Source organism: Mustela nivalis (genome assembly GCF_964662115.1).
Source record: "Mustela nivalis genome assembly, chromosome: 5".
Taxonomy (NCBI): Eukaryota; Metazoa; Chordata; class Mammalia; order Carnivora; family Mustelidae; genus Mustela; species Mustela nivalis.
This window is the reverse complement of record NC_139024.1, coordinates 157,039,104-157,054,234: the sequence shown is the minus strand read 5'-3', so window position 1 is coordinate 157,054,234 and position 15,131 is coordinate 157,039,104. Positions and strand designations below refer to the sequence as shown.

General features: G+C 43.3%; 2 pseudogenes across 2 annotated transcripts; one reads left to right on the top strand and one right to left on the bottom strand.

Annotated features, from left to right (window-relative positions):
• Positions 1-5,564: 5,564 nt before the first annotated feature.
• Positions 5,565-6,981, bottom strand: LOC309865360 (integrator complex subunit 12 pseudogene; annotated as a pseudogene). Its single transcript has one exon. The product of its transcript is annotated as an integrator complex subunit 12 pseudogene (transcript).
• Positions 6,982-11,674: 4,693 nt separating this feature from the next.
• On the top strand, positions 11,675-13,009 carry LOC309865358 (non-selective voltage-gated ion channel VDAC3 pseudogene; annotated as a pseudogene). The gene has a single exon. The product of its transcript is annotated as a non-selective voltage-gated ion channel VDAC3 pseudogene (transcript).
• The last annotated feature ends 2,122 nt before the right edge of the window (positions 13,010-15,131 follow it).

Sequence of the window (15,131 nt, the reverse complement as noted above, 5' to 3'; positions counted from 1 at the left end):
CCGAGGACCTGCCGGACATTCTTGACTGGCCCGGCCACTAACTTCTTATGAGTGTGTGTGGGTGTGTGTTTGCATGCTAAATTATAGCAGAAAGGAAACAAGGAATAAATAAATGCAGAACTTGAAGAAAATGCTAGGTTAATCATTCACGACAAGGAAGCAATGTTACTTCACATTGACTTTGCTTCTTTCCCCAGAGCCTTGGCGGGTATTCAGAGCCTTTGAAACACAGACAGATATCCTGGGAGCTCCAAGCTTCTCTCTCATCACCGGCCCTTGGTTTTCCTGGCTTGGGCTCTGAGAAACCCCAGCCCTTGAGTAGGGCCGCTGCTGTGCGGGTCCAGGCCCTGTGCGTACCACCGAAGGGACAGCACCCCCATCTGTCCCCTGAACTCGGGATCAGAGCACTTAAATAACACTCCGCGCTACTCTGCGTCTGTGCACTGAAGCGTGGCAGGTGGAAAGGTTCTGTGATCGACGACCTTGTACACGCAACACAAGTATAACACATAAGCTCATCTCGGCGTGCGCTCCGGCTTCCTTGTCATAGCCTGAGCAAGGCGGCGGGCTGAAACAAGCCGACAGCACTGCCCGAGTGCCCGGCACGCCCTTGCTCCAGATCCCGGGAGCACAATCACCTTCCCAGCAAACTCGAGCAACTGTGGGGTCGGTCCGTGGAAAGCACAGGTGGCTTCTTCGCTGATCCTGTTCCTCTCGTCTTGGCTAAATCGTGCTCCAGCTTCACGGGAATTCTCACTCTTCCCCGAAAAAAAGGAAAGGAAAAAAAAAAATCAGCTGAATTTTTTTCTCCCACTACATGAAGAGTATACACACATTTTAAGTGTGTTACCTCCTCCTTTGACACATCTACGTACTCATGATCTTAAAAAACCTCTCTGCCCGGTAGCGAGATAGTCCAACAAAATACTGTGAGCGTACTGAAGGCACCTGCGCTCTGATGTACCGGGTAAGCAGAATTTCACACGTTTCTTCAGTCATTTAAAAAGATTTTCCCTTCATAACCAGTGTTTCTTGTGTGTTATTCAAGACATTTTTCTTAATCCCCAGGTCACAGAGATACTTGTCATCTACAAACTGCATTGTTTAGGCTTTCACATTTATATCTATAATGCTCCTAGATTTCATTTATTCACAAGCTTTTATTCTGGAAATGAAAAAATATACACTTATAAAACAGAAACATGATCACTGGAAAAATACAAGTGTGGGTGGGGGGAGGCCCTGGCTGGCTGGGTCGTGGGAGCATGCGACTCTCAACCTCAGGTCATGAGTTCAAGCCCCGCTGCTGGGCACGGAGCCTGCTTTAAAAAAAGAAATGTGATCCCTGGTTTAGGCCCCTCGTGCTTTCAGCAGTATTGATGTTGTTCACTTATATGCACTTCCGTGCCTTTGCTTGTTTGTTTTGTTGGATCATTTGTGAAAGTATGTTGCAGACATACAGAGACAGATATGTCGATGATACATCAGTAACTTAGATCCTAAGAACAACATATTCTACCTAAAGGTATCTGATCCTTCCTCAGATGCCAATTAAAACCCCCCAAATTCTAACATTCATTCCATAATCAAAATCATCCAACAGTTCCTAAACTGACTATAATTTTTGTTCAAACTGGGATTCATCCAAGGTTCTTTTTTTAGTATTTTATTTATTAATTTGAGAGAGAATAAGAGAGAGCATGAGTGGGATAGAGGGGCAGGTGGGGGAGAGAGAGCGTGCACAAGAGCAGCAGGCTCGCCGCTGAGCAGAGAGCCCGATGCGGGACTCGATCCCAAGACCCTGAGATCGTGACCTGAGCTGAAGGCAGGTACAACCGACTGAGCCACCCAGGCGCCTCCCAAGGTTCACGTTTTGTTATTGATTGCTAATGTGTTTTTCACATCTTTTACTTTAAATCTGGAACAATCCCACTAAAGTGCTTTTTAAGGGCATCTTTGAAGACACAAGTCCAGTTGTCCTGTTTGCCTCATTGGTTCCTCAGTCAGTGATATTCCTCTGGTTCTCTCTCTCTGTATTTCTTGTTTTGGTGGAAGTGAGGCCAAAGACTTGAATGGACAGAGATTTTGTATATGACAGAAGGTGGAGGTAACATTTTAATTTTTTTCCTGATGGATATCCAATTGAATCGTCACTATTTATTTTTTTAAAAATCCTTTCTTTTTCTATTTGCAGTGTTCTTCGTCGTAAATCAAGTGTTGTGATATGCACATGTCTGTTTCTATTTCTTTCCACTGCTCTGTTCATCCTTAAGATAGCAATGTTTAATGTAGCTTTTAATGAGCAATTATATTTTATAAGCAAGTTCTCCTATACCCCTCAAAAGTCTGGACGATTTTGACCATTTGCACTTATATTTAAATTTTTTTCCAGGTTTTTTTATATTTAAGTTTTTAAGTTTTAATTCCAGTATTGTGAACACAGTGTTACATTAGTCTCAGGAGAACAATATAGTGAATCAGCAATTCTGTACCTTACTCCGAGTTCATCATGGTAAGTGTCCTTTAATCCCCATGACCTATTTCCCCCAACCCTCACCAACCTCCCCTCTGGTGACCATCGGTTTGTTCCTTAGAGTTAAGGGTCTGTTTCTTGGTGTGTCTCTTTTTTTCTCCTTTATTTGTTTTGTTTCTGAATTCCACATATGAATGCGATCATATGGTATTTACCTTTCTCTGACTGACGGTTTCACTTAGCATAATACTCTCTAGCTCCATCCATGGTGTTCCAAATGGCAAGACTGCGTTCTTTTTAATGGCTGAGTAATATTCCTCTGTGTGTGTGTGTGTGTGTGTGTGTGTGTGTGTGTGTGTGTGTGTAGAGAGAGTGAGAGACACCACATCTTCTTTTTTTTTTTTTTAAGACTTTATCTATTTATTTGACACAGAGAGATCACAGATCACAAGCAGGTGGGGTGGGGGGGGGAAGCAGGCTCCCCACTGAGCAGAGAGCCTTGATGTGGGACTCAGTCACAGGACCCTGAGATCATGACCCGAGCTGAAGGCAGAGGCTTAACCCACTGAGCCACCCAGGCGCCCCAACACCGCATCTTCTATATCCATTCATCTCTTCATGGACGCTTGGGCTGTCTCCATAGTCTGTCAACTATAAATAAAGCTTCTGCAAACATCGACATGTACGTATCCCTCTGATTTAGTGTTTCTGTATTTGGGGGGCAGATACCCAGTAGTGCGATTACTGGATCATAAGGTAATCTCATTTTGAACTTTTTTTTCTTTAAGATTGTATTTATTTATTTGACAGAGAGAGACAGTGAGAGAGGGAACACAAGCAGGGGGAGTGGGAGAGGGAGAAGCAGGCTCCCCACTGAGCAGGGAGCCCCACGTGGGACTCGATCTTAGGATCCTGGGATCATAACCTGAGCTGAAGGCAGATATCTAACAACTAAGCCACCCAGGCGCCCCACCATTTTTAACCTTTTGAGGAATCTCCACACTGTTTTCCAAAATGGCTGCACCAGCTTGAATTCCCACCAACAGTGTAAGAGGGCTCTGCTTTCTCCACATCTTCTCCAACACTTGTTGTTTACTGTGTTTTTTATTTTAGCCACATTTAAATTTCTTAATCATTTTTTCAGTCCACGGAAATTTAGGAATTTGGGAAATCTGGGACTTTGCTTAGGATTTGCATTGAATTTATAGAATGATTTGGGTAGAAATGACATCTGCTTTTTGTCATTTAGATTAGTTTGATTTTCTAGAGTGTTACAGAAATAGAATCATGTAGTGTATACTCTTCTTTGTTTGGTTTCTTTTACTCAATATAATTATTCTGAGATTCTGTGTTGGGGCCTATATTCACAGTTCCCTTCTGAGTAGCACAGCACTGCACTGTGTGGCTGCACCAGTCTGTCTATCCCGTCAGTTGTTGGTGGGCATCTGGGTTGCTCCTTGTATCGGGGTGTAAGCAAAGCTACTGTAAGCACTTGTGTCCAAGTCTTCACGCGCGCACGTGCTTTCCTGTCTCTTGAGAATGGAATGGCTGAATCACGTCAAGTTCCGTGTTTACTGGCCGGGGTGCTTCTCGTGACGGTCGACATTGTCGCCGGCAGTGTGAGAGTCGCGGCCTTGAAAAGATATCTAAAATATTGTTACTTTGTCAAGAGAAATCGTCAAGTTCCTCACAGTTGCAGTTCTCACAGTTGAAAATGAGATAAGCAAAGAAGATTTTGAAAATGTTGTTGGGTTTGTTCCATTATAGCCAGGGAAGTAAAATTATAATGCGTTCTGTGTTATCAACAAAATATTCAAGCTCATGGTGAGTTTTAATACTTTTTGATTGTTCGATATTGAGATTTTGATTTGTGCTCACTGACACTTGCTGTGATCAGTCTTTGCATTTCAGGAGTAGTGGTATCTTACTGTGGCTTTAGTTTGCGTTTCTCTCATGAGTAACGATCTCGAACATCTTTCATGTGCTATTTGCGTTCCGTGTGTCTTTGGCAGTCTGTATGTTTGAATCGGGGCCATTTTTTTAATTGAGTTGGTTTCTTAATATTGAATTTTGGAAGTTCTTTATATAGTCCAGATTTAAGTGCTTTATCAGGTATGTATGTGACTTGGAAATATTTTCTCCATGTCTCTGCCTTGTCTTTTCAGCCCCTTAATTGTGACCTTCAAAGAGTAAAAGAGTAAAAGTTCCTAATTTTTATAGAGTTCAGTTTATAAGTTTTTCTACTGTGCATTGTGCTTTTGGTGTCCTGTCATAAGAACTCTCTGCCTAGCCCAAGATCACAAAAATCTTCTATGTTTTCTTCTGGAAGTTCTGTAGCTAATTCACATTTAGGTCCTCGCTTCATTTTGAGGTTAATTTCAGATTCTCCTATTGGGCCGCCGCTCCTGAGTGTCTACTGTAGATACCGTAGTGCCAGAAAGCTCTGTGTCCTGCTTGCCTGGCGGCTTTCAGCACACCTTGCACACCAGAGCACCCCCAAAACTGTTTCTCTGTGTTCTTGTCCCTTTCCTGGTGTGGTGTCCTGCCTTTGCCTATTAGTTGCTTTGGAGCATGACACAGAGAGAGCTTTTTAAAAATTAAAACCAGGGTAGAATCCATTTTATAATGTTAAGGTTAGATTGGAACGATCTTTGTGAACTAGCGGCCTTGAAAAGATATCTAAAAGATTGTTACTTTGTCAAGAGAAATCGCCAAGTTCCTCATAGTTGCAGTTCTCACAGTTGAAAATGAGATAAGCAAAGAAGATTTTGAAAATGTTGTTGGGTTTGTTCCATTATAGCCAGGGAAGTAAAATTATAATGCGTTCTGTGTTATCAACAAAATATTCAAGCTCATGGTGAGTTTTAATACTTTTTGATTGTTCGATATTGAGATTTTGATTTGTCAATATTTTTTCAACGTTTAAATGTTCTGGAAAAAAATTAACTATTCAAAATCCACAAGAACATATCTTTAGTGATACACATTTTTCTTTCATTCTGAAGATTTTTATTCAATTATAGTATATTACAGTTTATGTTCTAATAATAAGATTTTAGGGTAATGTGACATAAAAACCTACTTTGCCACATTACTTCTTGAGTTTCTTCTGCACAGCTTTCTTCTTAACCATCTGTAATCGCTTCATGGCATTGAGCTGTGATTCTTGTGAAGTCAGACCGTTAAGGGATGCTGAGGGAGAGCTGCTTGATTCTGAAGTCGTTTTGCTAGTGGTACTTCCCCTGGGCCCTGATGTCCCACTATTTCTGTTCCCACTGAGCTGGCTGGTGCTTCCTGGAACTAAACTACTTGGACTAGAAGACCCACTTTGCTAACATTGTCACAGCTAATAGAGCAGCTAAGGGCAGTTTTGCCCAAAGTTAGAGGTGGAGGTGGTTTCAGTGGAATGGAAGGTGTAGTGGAACGGAAGGTGGAACCTGTTTTGGAACCTATTCCACATTTAGATGATGTCGCCAGACCAGTTAAACCCACAGGCTTCTGGTTAGCTGATGAGGTCGCAGGCTTCCCACTATTATTTTGGGTTGTTGAATTCAGTTTCGCTGTTGATGGACCAGAGAAGGAAGTTTTAGCTGCAAAAGCTGCCCATCCAGTTAGGCCACTAGGTCCTGAAGAGGAAACACTGGGACTAGAAGAATTTCCTGACATAGCCGTGGATGTCTTGACCTCTGTTCTCTTAAATGCTAGAAAAGTTGTCTCTGAGTTTAGTTTCTGGTTTCTTAACCAATGGCTCTTTGACAGCCGGAGCGACAGGAGTGACTGTGGGGGCTGGTTTCTGTGGTGGTTTCTGAGTTTTTTGATCCGTTCTTTTCATCTGTCTGGTTCGTGGAGCACAGTTCCACACAGGACGAGGGTCATTCACTTCCTTGTCTGTCGCCTGGGGCTCGCGGCCATCTTGGTACTAGAGATCAGGGCACTCCTGACGTTCTTCTAACTGATCACAGGACGCCAGTGTCATTTGCCTACAAACAACACAGGCCAATCCCATCTCCATGGTATAACCGTCGGCACTAGTCTCCTCAAAACTGGAAAGGTCAGTCGTGGCTAAATCCTTGCTAGTTTGGACGGTAACGGGAGAGGACCGTGTCTCTGGTTTCTCCAATCTAGGTTTCTTTGGAGCATCACCTCCTTCTGTGACGTCTGGTTCCATTTTATCCGCTGGTCTCTTTTCCGCTTCCGTCTGTACTTTTTCCGTTGTGAGGGCCTCGCCATTGCTATTGCCAGAAAGAAGACTGCATGATGTTTGGGGCTCTTGTTTAACAGAAACAGGTTTTGCGCTTGAAATTTTGGGTGGCTCTACATCCTTCTGAGATGGACGGTAACTTGCATCAATGCCCCGAGCCAAAGATTCATCAAGTAGTGCCTTTAGCTTTTCTGCAGAATCCTTACTCTTTGAATGTAAGAAGCCTAGTGCTTAAAAAAAAAAAAAAAAAAATGGGGTCAAGTTCCAAGCTCACAGTAGCAGCCATTGCAAACACCTCTCCGCCACACAGCTCTGTTCGTTCCCGGAAGCCCCTTCCGAACCGCTCCACATTTTTCTTTTTACCTTAGGCTCCAGTATGGCTCAGCTGAACACTGGTACTTATTTAAAACTTTAATAATGTTCATCATGGATTTTTTTTTGCATTAATTTTGACTTTGAGAAGCTATTGTATTAAAATAATTCTTATTTTAATTATTAAGAAAAATAAATAACATTCTTACACCATTGACTCTTCTAACTCATTAACGTGTATACTAACGATTAATTTAGGACTTTTCAAACACGTACCAGTTGAGACTAACATTTCTCATCAAAGCAATGTAGGACATCTTTTGCTAACTTCACTGCTGAGTATTTGGTTATGTTATTTTTAAAAATTAAGCTTAAATTTGTGGTTTCTGATAACTATACAAAAATATAGTGAATTTTGTGTTAATTTTTATCTAACGACTTTGCTAAGGTCACAAAATTATAATAATTTGTTGCTAGTTTCTTTTTAAATTATATGTTTACAGGATATACTCATGACAGTTTCATTTCTTTCTAATCTTTGTACATTAAATTTCCCTTTTGCCTTAAATTCACTGTCTATTTCTGCCAACACAATTGAGGTAGTAACAGAGACCTCTTTTTCTTGATTATTATTTCAGAGGGTAATGATGAAATTTTAGCAAGAAGTGTGAGACTTGCGGCAGACGTGTGTTAGATCCTCCATCCGGTAGGAAAGGTTTCTTCTTTCCTCAGCTTGCTGTAAGTTTAAAATATGAATCAATGCCGAATTTTATCACATGCTTTTTGAAGCACATATTGAGATGACCCTGTGACATTATTTTGTTAAATTGGTGTATTCATTGCTTGACTTTGAATGTTAAACCATTTTTGCTTTCCTGGGGGTGGAAATCCAACTTTATATTGCTTAATTTGGTTTACTAAGATTTTGTACAGGATTTTTGCAACTATGTTCATGAAAAGATTGTGCCTATGGCTTTTCTTTCTCATAATGTCCTTGTCATATATTTTTTAAAATACTTTATTTATTTATTTCTCAGAGAGAGAGAGCACAAGCAGGGGGAGCAGCAGGCAGAGCAGGCAGAGGGAGAAGCAGGCTCCCGACTGAGCAGGGGACTTGATGTGGGACTTGATCCCAGGACCCTGGGATTATGAGCTGAGCCAAAGGCAGACCACCGAGGTGTTCCTTGTCATATATATATATATTTTTTTGTCCTTGTCACATTTTGGAAGTATGGCTGCACTATCCTCATAACATGATTCAGAATTCTTCTTTTGCTATCCTCCAGAAGATTTTCTGTGAGCTCATGATCAGTTCTTTAAATGTTTGGTAGAATTTACTAGTAGAGTCATCTATACTTGGAAAATTATTTGTGAAAGATTTTTAAAAATAGATCAAATAGCTTTAAGCACTGAATTATTTTTCATATGTTGTACTTATTACAGAAATAAATATAGAAAAGATATAGTTATATCCTTAGGCTCGTATATTCATCAGCATTAAGTTGTTTGTGATATATGTGTTCTTAACCCTTGCAGGATATCAAGTGATATGAAGTGATGTCTCCTTGTCCATTTCTTTTTTATCATTATTAAGGAAACTTCACTCCCCACGTGCGGCTGGAACTTACAACTTCAAGATCAAGAGTTGCATGTTCTACCAACTGAGCCAGCCAAGCCCTTTCCTTTTCTACTTCTAATATGAGCTATTTGTGCTTTCTCTCCATTTTTCTTGATCACTTTTGCCACGGAGTTATCAGTAACAGTAATCTTTTTAAAGCTTTTGGTTCCGTCAGCCTCTTTTATCTCGGATTTCTGTCTCATTAGTTCTCGCTTCTACCCTTACCGTTCCTTCCTTCCCTTTTCTTTAATTTCCTCCGTGCGTCCCATGCGTGCAGCCCAGAGTGTCTGCCGTCATAATTTTATTCAGCTCAGAATACTTCCTAGAGTCCAGAAGCAGGCCATGGAGGACATAAAAACGTGGGAGAAGAAGAAAAACACATGATTTGAAGGAAATCAAGGATACGTTGGAAAGCTATTAGCATTGGAGGCCTCTACTCTGAAGCAGAGAGTGAATGACCCAATCAATGTGAAATGTATTTTCAAAGCATAAAACTTTTTTCCCCAGGAAAAATTATTTTGTAATTTCCATTCTGATATCATCTTATAAACATACATTATTTTATGGTATAATAGTCTTCAGTTTCCAAGTATGTAGGAATAGCCTAGTCATTTGTTAGGTGAATAATGGCTTAATTACATGTGGTCAGAGAATATGGTCTGTATCATTTCAGACCTTGAAATGTGCGGGTAGTTGGCTGATAGCCCAGCACATGGTGGGTTTTAATAAACATTCTGTGTTTGCCTTAAAATATTCTGTATCCTACAGTTGTTGGATGTTCTATAACTGTCTGCCAGGTCTAATTTGATAGACATGCTGATTAAATCTCAGCCATCACTACTCACTCCTGCTTTTTCTATCGATTACTAAAAGACATATGTCAAAGTCTGCCACTGTGTTGTGCAAATTTAACATATTTCTCCGTAGATTTCTGCCAATTTTTAACTTATATATTATCAGTTATGTTATTAGGTGCTTACAAATTTAGAGTACCTGTTATCTTCCTGGTGAATTGTATGCTTAATCATTACAAAAACTTTCTGTAAATCCTTGGTTATCCATTTTGTCTTAAAATCTACCTTGTCTCAAAACAACATGGCTAATTTTATTTTGGTTTATTTATGCTTAGTAACTCCCATCTTTTTACTTTCAAGCATTATATATGTCTCTGTGTTAGGTGTGTATTTTGTCCCTTCTGTTCTATATCCTTCTTTCTTGTTTTCTCTTGAACAGTTTGGTATATGTTTACTCCCCCTCCCCCACCCCCATAAAGTTGGTGGTTATATACACTTTGATCATTCTTTGAGATTACAAAATGCACAAGGGTTATATCAGATTCTAGTCATAAATAGCTATTTTGCCTCTTTTCCCCCTCTTACTAGGTGATGTGAAGAACTTAGAATTTTATGACACAAAAACCATGCTCTTGAATTGTATAATTATATGGTGTATTACTGGTGCGTAATGCATATTACCTACCTAAATACATAAAGAGAAAGAATTGTGTCTTTGAGCTGGAATATTAGTCCTTTGCCTTCAGACTCAGAGTGGAACTTACAACATCAGCTCCCCAGGTTCTCAAGCCTTCGGACTCAGACAGGAAGTACCTCAGCTCTCCTGCGTTCCCAGCTTCCTGGTAGCAGATCTTGGAACTTCTCAGCCTCCACAATCTGGTGAGCCAATTCCTTATAATACACCTCTCTGTGTCTGTGTCTGTTTCTGTCTCTCTCTATATATACACATAAATACAGATATATTGATAGAGTTATCTGTATCCTTAACAGGAAATAAATACAGATATAAATAAATAGATACAGATAGCTATATGTCAATCTGTTTAATATATATCTCAAAGTGCCTTTGAAAATGGGTAATGTGTACAGACTTGAAGCATCTTGAGGTGCATGATAGAAAAAGCCTAGAATGCCTTGAGCTAACTGTTGCAGAAATACGGGTGTTAAAGGACCCTTCTGGGAAGGGCTGGGCAGGCAAGGAGGAACATGTTGTGGGAAACTGAAAGAAGGACCCGGGACCCTTTCTGGCACTGCTCCAGCGGCTGGCTTCCGCTGCCCCTCTCACGTCTCTCCTGTCTTCTTAGTAAAATCTCCCCTGGCTCCGTCTCTGAAGAATACGTGTGATTGTGTTTAGTGCCCACCTAGATAATCCGAGATAATCCCTTTATCCGAAGATCCACAACTTAATCACATCTGCAAAATCTTGGCCATACAGGATGCTAATCTCTGGGTTCCAGGGATTAACGCCTGATACCTTCCGGGGCCGGCATTCAGGCTACCAGGGGGTCTGGATTTGGGATCAGAACACACTTGCGGGTGAGCCCCGGCCTGACATATTATGGCTCTATAACCTGAGAAGCTCTTTATTTTTACTCTGTCTTTACATCCTTACTTATAAAATGGAGGAAAATATTAACCTAATGCTTATTTTGGTGATGCTGGACTCAGAAAATCTACCTACATATTCCTAAATTTAGGAATCACTAGACTGGAGTTGATACAGACCGACTCTCCTCCGTTTCTGTCCTTCGTACTTTGCTCCTTCCTACCCCCCCTTCTTCCCTCATCCCCCCTCCCTTCCTCACTCCCGTTTCTCCTCTAACTCCCCGCATCTCCGTCTGGCTCCCAGTCCCTCCAGGATCCCTTGTTCCTCCGGACTCTGCTCCTGCGGGTCTGCTCCAGGGAGAGGCAGAGTTGCCCCAAGACAGGTTGAGAGCGGCAGGGTCCTCCTGGCCGGCCCCTGGGTGAGAATCCACGCGAGGAAGGGACGCTTCCCGGCTGCACGTCGTTGCTCCCGGCGCGGCTGGATGGCTGCCGGACAGAGCGCAGCACATGTGTTTTAGGTAAGGCCACCGGACGTCAGACGGGCCCCTCACTGCCCTTTCTGGGCCTCTGAAAGGTCACATGTGAACTGAAGAAAGGAAAACATTCGGGCATTAAAACTGTGGAGTTTGCCGCAGTCAATACTTGCTCTTCCCAGTCTTCTCAGGGTGGAAGTTGGTCAGATTAAATCACCAGGAGATCAGCACCTCTTAAAAGAAACAGAAGTAGGGGAAGACCTTCAGCATTGCCCTGGCAGAGCAGAGCCAGGCCCTCTAGTTGGAGATATGTGTAACACGCCGACTCACTGTGACCTAGGAAAGGCCGCGAAGGATGTCTTCAATAAAGGATATGGATTTGGCATGGTCAAAATAGAACTGAAAACCAAGTCCCGTAGTGGAGTGGAATTTCCTACTTCTGGTCATGCCTACACTGATACAGGGAAAGCGTCAGGCAATCTAGAGACCAAATATAAGATCTGTAACTATGGACTTACCTTCACTCAGAAGTGGAATACAGACAATACTCTTGGAACAGAAATCTCTTTGGAGAATAAGTTGGCTGAAGGGTTGAAACTGACTCTGGATACCATCTTTGTACCGAACACAGGAAAGAAGAGTGGAAAATTGAAGGCCTCGTATAAACGGGATTGTTTCAGTCTTGGCAGTAACGTTGATATTGATTTTTCTGGACCAACCATCTATGGCTGGGCTGTGTTAGCTTTTGAAGGTTAGCTCGCTGGCTATCAGATGAGTTTTGACACAGCCAAATCCAAACTGTCACAGAATAATTTTGCCCTGGGTTACAAGGCTGCAGACTTCCAGCTGCACACTCATGTGAATGATGGCACTGAATTTGGAGGGTCTATCTACCAGAAGGTTAACGAGAAGATAGAAACGTCAATAAACCTTGCTTGGACGGCCGGCAGTAACAACACCTGTTTTGGCATCGCTGCTAAATACAAGCTGGACTATAGAACTTCTCTGTCTGCTAAAGTAAATAATGCCAGCCTGATCGGACTGGGTTATACTCAGACCCTTCGACTGGGCGTCAAACTGACCCTGTCAGCTTTAATCGATGGAAAGAACTTCAATGCAGGAGGCCACAAGGGTGGGTTGGGATTTGAACTAGAAGCTTAACGTGGTTTTGAGTAAAGCATCCGATTTGTCCCTGGAGGTGAAGAGAACCCACTATGTTTTTGGCCTTAAAATTCTTCTGTGAAATTTCAAAAGTGTGAACTTTTTATTCTTCCAAAGAATTGTAATCCTCCCCACACTGAAGTCTAGAGATCGCAAGTCCATCCACAGGGAGGTACTTGAAGGCACGCCTGGAAGTCGTCATGTTTGTGCCACATTTCAGTTGAGTTCCGCAGTGTTATTTTTCATGTGTTCCTCAGCGACAGTGTAGTGTCATGTTACAAAGGAAATGACCCGGTCCTCCGTTACATCACGTCCTGCATGTCCCACGCCGCTTTTTCATGACCTTTTAATATATTGGTCTCTGTGCTGTAGTGGAATCTTTGGTTTTGCATCAGAGTAAAATAAAATAAACCCATCACATTTGGAACATAATCGCTCATGTGAAAAAAAAAAGAAAAGAAAGAAACAGAAGTAGGAAAAGCTGTGAAGTGTAGGCGGTCACTTGTAGTCCAGCCCACCGCAGGTAGTAGATGGATTTTTGGCTTGCAGTGTTGATGGGCTGACAGATTCCTTCCTCCTGGGAGGAGAAAGGGCCAAGTCACAGAAGCTCTGGGACAGCTGGTCCCATGGCAGAGAAGTTGCTCAGCTCCTGTGGGTGCCGATGGCATCCCAGACACCCACGGCTGTGTGTGGACCCAGGACTCCTCTCTGGAGCGCAAAGGTGGGGGTGACAGGCACTGGCGCCCCCTGGGGAGAGCACATTCTGCACATGCTGTCCCCTTTGCCTCACCAAACACTAGAGCTACCCGGTGCAGCAGACGAGGTGGGATCGTGGGCGGCCAGCGGGGGCAAGGCCTCAGGGGGATGTCCTTTCAGGACCCGCTGCCTTCACGAAGGCTCTGGATTAGGGCCACAGCCAGCCTGGGTTTGAGGGGTCCTCAAGGATAAGGCAATAGTACACAGAGCGTTTGACTCAATCTTGGCTCAGGTCATGATCTCTCATGAGATCGAGCCCCGCGGCAGGCCCTGTGCTCCGTGCTCTGCAGAAAGTCTGCCTGAGTCTCTCCCTCTGCCCCTCCTCCCACCTGTGCACTCTTTGTCTCTAAAGTAAATTAACCTTTTTTCTGAAAAATGTAACAGCAACAACAACAAAATACAGCAAAATCATCACTCTCCTCAAATTCCTAGTCCATGTGGTTAATGGATTTAAAGAAGTCAAAGGAGACCAGAAAACAGACAGAAATTTAGATTTTGAAGTCGAGTAACGTCATATTGGTACATTGTACTCTCACGTATGTACATCGAAGGAGAGCTGCTTCTCCCGCCGCATCTGTCCTCCGGAGGGAAGGACGACACGAGACAGTGAATCAGAAGGTGCGGTTTGCAGTACAGCAGGACGGCGCTCCGGACACGCAGGTCCACAGCCGCCGTCTGCGTCTCTGCCTGGCGGGGCGGAGAAGGAGATCCCTGTGTCCTGCGAGGGCGGCCCCTGTGTACCTGGGTAGATGGACTTCACCCGAACAATCTTCCAGGCAGCATTAAGCAGGAGCCTGAATCTCTAAGTCGGCGTTCAGGTAAACAGGGAAGTAGTTTTGCTCTGGAACCAGGATGAAAGCATGTATGGAAGCCATCGGGAGATTTCTTTCCTTTTTGATCAAGGAGATTGAGAATGAAGGAACGCTTTGGCAAGCATGGGCACAGACAGAAGGGATCAGAAGAGACCGGAAAGCAGTCGGAGAGAACTCTGTCTCTGAATGGAAGCTGTGTGTTCCCGAGAGCGGCCCTGTAGAGGGCCACCAACGGAGTGGCTGAGAATGGGGCAGTGTATTGTCTCACAGTCCTGGCAGCTAGAAGTCCGAGACCAAGCTGTCACCTTGGCCCTGCTCCCTCTGCAACCTGGACGGAAGGACACTTCCTTGCCTCTCCCCATGTCTGGTGGCCCCAAACCATCTTTAGCTCGTGGCAGTGTAACTTCAGTCTCTGTCCCCGTCTTCAGGGGGACTTCAGTACACCTCGTGGAGGGAACATAATTCATCCCGTACCATCCTACAGCCTGGTGCGGATCATTGCTTCCCTTCGGACTCCTGCCCACACCCTTTAAAAACTGTTTCATCCTGACTGGGCCACAGAAACGGTGACGGAGACAAACTGATCTGAGTCTCACCCTCTTCTGCCCTCGGCACCTCGAGAAAGGCAGCGGGCCTGAGCTTGGGTCCGATTCAAGTCCTGGTCAGGCTGTTTAGGATCTGATCTGTGACTCAGGCCTCAGCAGTCACCTCTGAAGTCTCGTTGGATAAAACTGTGTTCCATCATTTTGAATTTTGAATAATAGGTCATTAATACGTCAAGAAATCTTTCAGGAAGGCTCCCAAAGTATTGGCTCAGATTTTTCCTAAAATGTCTAGAATTGGCAGCTCAGTGGGTGGAGATGGGGTGATGGGGCCAGTTCAGTCCACCAGAAACATGTTTTCATGGAGGGAGGCGATACGTTGTCACACCCAGAGTGCTCCCTGGGAGGATTTTAAATGAATGGTGTAAGAATTAGGGAGGAACC